The sequence below is a fragment of the Malaya genurostris genome, chromosome 2 (genome assembly GCF_030247185.1).
Source record: "Malaya genurostris strain Urasoe2022 chromosome 2, Malgen_1.1, whole genome shotgun sequence".
In the NCBI taxonomy this organism is placed as follows: Eukaryota; Metazoa; Arthropoda; class Insecta; order Diptera; family Culicidae; genus Malaya; species Malaya genurostris.
The window spans coordinates 223,963,858-223,968,885 of record NC_080571.1 but is presented as its reverse complement, the minus strand read 5'-3'; the positions used below and the strand labels follow the sequence as shown (position 1 = coordinate 223,968,885).

Below are 5,028 nucleotides of genomic sequence, written 5' to 3'. Positions count from 1 at the left end.
CTAAATAATTGAAAAAGAAAAAATAAAAATATATTATAAGTAAGTAATCTGGTAATGCTATATATGTGTGGTGAAAAGCAAATTGCGTTGGGGTTATCATTTTTGATGCCGGTTGAAAAACTGCGTCTAATAAACGATGGGACGAGTTTATCTTCATGATCGCGAACTGTTGCTCCGGTGGTGCGACTGACATCTCTACTGAATCGTTCCAGACTCTTTTCCCATCATGCGGATTACTTGCTAGGAAGGGTATATTTTCCTCTAGACAAGTCGCAACTTCATCATCTTTGCTGAGCTTCGACTCTACCCATGTCATAACAGCATGATCTCTATCCACTTCGACTAAATGAGTCAAATTTCCGTTAATAATTGTATTTGAACATTCGTTTGCGCTTGATGAACCCTGGGTTCGTTACAAAAGAAAAACGTTAGATTTTCATATCATTTTATTGAAATATATTGTACTTACATCATAGCCAATTATGAATTCGATTTCAAACCTCAGTCCAAACAAATTTATGAACTGACCCATTTGCACTCCTACTATACTCCAACACTTCACGCTATCGAAAAAGAAAACAGAAAAATATACATTAGACATTTAATTACCAATGAAATGTGCAATTCAAAATTTGTTATGCATAATGACCCAAAAAGAAAGGGTAAATATAAATCAACTTATTGGTGTTTAAACTAGAGATCAATTTAAATTATGCTAGGTATAAATTTTCTCTCTAAATTAAGATTTTTCACTCCAAATTATTTCAGATTTTTTGTTTTGTCAGATGCTTGATGAAGAAAATATGTGAAATTTTTCATGATTCACACCGAAAATAAATGATAACGATACTTAACGAAGACGGATGATGACATAAATCATTGAACGCACGAAACAGGAACGACAATTGATCGTAGATCTATTCTTCTGGATCATTAACGAACATTTTTACCAAAAAGCACCTATCTATGGCCTTAATTAACGTTGTCACTTCCACTTCAATTCACTCACATATCACTTTACTTGATTTTACCAATTATAAATATCACAAACAGTGAAGAGATCACTACATGATATAGAAAAAATATCCGATTCTAACAACAAGATGTTCATAAAAATATTAAACTCATCCAAGTAGTCATTTATTTTTAATTGAAATGACATCTGCATAAAAATAAGTTTACTTGATTTTCAAAGTATAGCGATACCAACAATTTGTCCAACAAAAACCAGTCCTTTTAATTTACCTAATGATTCAAAAGAAAAAGATAATTGAAACAATCATATTTGTTCAGAGCATATACTTTAACTTTATTTTAATAAACTGAAGTTAGGAATTGATGAAATAATTAACAAGTCGGTCCAGTCGGTATCTTCAGTCAATTCGGTTTTTGTTTTTTCGAAGGATTGCTCAATCATAAATTTTCCAGGAAACTGTGAAAAGTTTCTCACATCAGCACATTCGCTCCGAAATCCGGAATCTGATCAGGAGTTCCTCCGCTTGGATCTTGATGAAAAAGTGGCCTTGTTCGTTAGAATTAACATCCTAATAATGGAGTCTTGAATCCACTAACAAATACACCAAATCCATTCCTAAAAATATATCCTAAACACCTACGAGAGGTCGATTCATATCTCGCAGAGCACCAGTGCTCTGACCAATACGAAGAATCGAACTCAACAATATTTAATATATAACAATCTACTAACCTCCAATCGGTTACCACACATTGAGCTTCCACAAGAAAAACTTCTTCTAGCTCCCGACTGTCTGAAGTATTCATTCCCGTTCCGGATTCGCTCCGAAACACACACGCTGTATCGTTCGGAACTGCTTCCGGTCCTACGGAAGCAGTAAACACCAGGAATACACTGGCCACGATCACCAGTGGCACAAACACTGACCGCAAGCGTTTATACATCACGGCTTTTTCAAACTCAAACAAACAATGACAAAATTTTCATCTGCTGACGTAACGGCGCCTACTGCGTCGGCTGTTGGAGAAGCGTTATGCGCGGCGGACAATACGCGAAGCGTTGCATTTTGCTGCAGCATTGGCGTCAAGCGATGCACTTAAACTGCATATATTTTGAAACGCACATAAACAGATGAGTTGTCCGGGATAGGAAATTTTGTTTTTTCATCTCTCAATCATTGACCGAATATATTCTTGTCGTTGTATAACAAGTGGCATTTTATAGTAAAGGGCATCTATAATAAATTGAATATGTAACTCCTGATGTACACAATTAATAAAGCGAGCCTAAAATTTAAAACTTTTCGAATCGGCTGTTTGAAATGGTAGTGATTAAAAATCAAAATAATTCTAGCTTTGCTGTAAAGTCTTCTGAAAAGTAGTTGCATGGTGACTGCATCGAACACAGTTTTATTCAGACATCGTGTTGAAAATATCAAACTGAATTTCCGATGTTCTTAAGAACAGTCTCGAATTGGAAGTTTTCGTTCTCTACTCTAGCCAAACATCGGAGAATATTCAAGAAGTTTATTCTCAATTTGATTCGTTTATGGTCCTCATTTGAACTATTTTATTAGTATCCAAAGATCTACACGAGCGAAATTCCGATTCTAGAAATGAACAACGGATCATGATTTGGAAAAACAGTATGTTTTCATGTTGTGATAAAACACTTTGGTTGAAAGCTCTCGGATCATGATCCATTTGGACTGATGAATATTTTCTTAAATATGAAGATTTTAAATATGAATGAAATGGAATGGTGTAATGAACGTATTTTTTACTCGATTTTAACTAATATCTCAAATGCATTTGAATAGAAAAGTAGTGAGAAGCACGTTGAATTTCTTTTAATCTGAATCATTTCGTTATTAATATATTATGTTTCTAAAGCACGACAATGCTTAGAACAACATTCATTTTTCCGGTCTTAATTTCGTGTTTGAGAATTCACTTGAACGTTATCATTCTTTCCTTTTTGAATTCGATATATGAATTCACTTGAACGAACTGCATAAAAAAACATGTGTGAATCAAACTTCATAAAAAAAAACTGTATGTCGAATTATTGCAAATACCGCGGAAGGTAATTTCTGTTTTTCTTTTCTAAAAAAAATCGTTTGCAAAATAGTCTTATCTATATATATACAAAGAAGGATGTAAGTTTGTATGTTTGTAACGGCATAACTTCGGAACTACCAAACGGATTACCACCAAATTTGGCACAGATACTTCTTGCTCTTCATAGATGGTCATAAAGGTATTTTTATAGGGCAGGGAGCGTAGAAAGTGTTATTACCCAAGGGGGGGGGGGGGGGGTAATGAAAAAATCATATAACTTGACCTTAGATATGATTATACGGGGGGGTGTATGTAGCAAGTGCCTTTAAAAAAGGGGATGTAATAGCATAACTCCGAAACTACTGAAAGGATTGCTATCAAATTTGGCACATGTACTTCTTGCTATTCAGAGATGGTTATGAGGATATTTTAATGGGGAAAGGAAGCGTAGCAAGTGTTATCAACAAGGGGGGTTATGAAAAAATTCATAAAACTTGACGAGAATCGTCATAGAAACCTTAAATATGACTATACGACGGGGGGTGTATGTAGCAAGTGCCTTTAAAAAAGGGGTGTAATGTTTGTAATGGCATAATTCCGAAACTACTGAACGGATTGCCACCAAACTTGGCACAGTTATTTCATACTCTTCTGAGATAGTCATAAGGATATTTTCATGGGGGGAGCGTAGTAAGTGTCATTAACAAGGGGGGAGTGAAGAAAAAATTTGTCTAATTTGACGAGAATCGATACTTTTTTAAGACCATAGAAACATTTTGCATATATAAGATATGATTATACGGGGTTTGGATGTAGCAAGTGCCTATAAAAAGGGGATGTAATATTTGTAATGGCATAACTCCGGAATTACTGAACGGATTGCTATCAAATTTGGCACGAATACTTCTTGCTCTTCATAGATGGTCATAAGGGTATTTTTGTGGGGAGAAGGAGCGTATCAAGTGTCATCAACAGGGGAAGGTTATGACAAATTCATATAGCTTGACAAAATCGATATTGTTTGAAGACCTTAGAAACATTTCGAATACATTAGATATAACTATAAGGGGGGTGGTTGTAGCAAGTGCCTTTAAAAAGGGGGGTGTAATGTTTGTAATGGTATAACTCCGAAACTACTAAACATATTGCTATCAAACTTGACACATGTACTTCTTGCTATTCAGAGCTGGTAATAAGAATATTTTTATGAGTGGAGGGAGCGTAGTAAGTGTCCTTAACAAAGAGGGTCGTTAAAAAACTATCTAATTTGACGAGAATCGGTACTTTTTGAAGACCATAGAAACTTTTTGCACAACGTTGATATGAATATAAGGGTATTCGTGTGGGATGGATGTAGTACGTGCTTCTAAACAGGGGGGTGTAATGTTTGTAACGACATAACTCCGAAACTACTGAACGGATTGCTATCAAATTTGGCACAGATTCTTATTGCTCTTCAGAGATGATCATTAGGACATTTTCAGGTGGAGAATGTGTAGCAAGTGTCCTCAACATGGGGGGGGGGAGGTCTATGACGAAATCAATATAATTTGAAGAGAATCGACATTTAAACTACAAGGAGGGGTTTTTGAAAATAAATTTTAATCTCCCATTTTTTGTAAAACAAGAGAGTGGCAAGAATTTCAAGGTTGTTAATTCGAATTCAACGCAACGAGTCCCAGCATAACTACGAATCAACTAAACGAATCGCCACCAAGTTTGGCACATGTACCAAAGGTTGGAATCGATATTTTTTGAAAAGCACAGATACTTTCGACACTACTCAGGGTAACCATGGAGGAGATCTGTAGTAAGTTCACTGGCACAAAGGAAGTTAAATCAAAATAGATTATAAGATTATCTTGAGGGTGAGGGAGTGTAGCAAGTGTCCCGAATATGGAAAGTTTGTTTAAAAAGGAGGGAGTAGCAAGTGTTAAAAGCCATGGAAGCCAAAGGTATTGTAGTACGATTGTGACGAGGAAGTACGGAAGT

General features: G+C 35.6%; 1 protein-coding gene across 1 annotated transcript in view; it reads left to right on the top strand.

Moving 5' to 3' along the window:
• Positions 1-5,028, top strand: part of LOC131427758 (CD166 antigen-like) — a 1,130,565-nt gene that overhangs the window by 858,311 nt on the left and 267,226 nt on the right. The window lies entirely within an intron of this gene.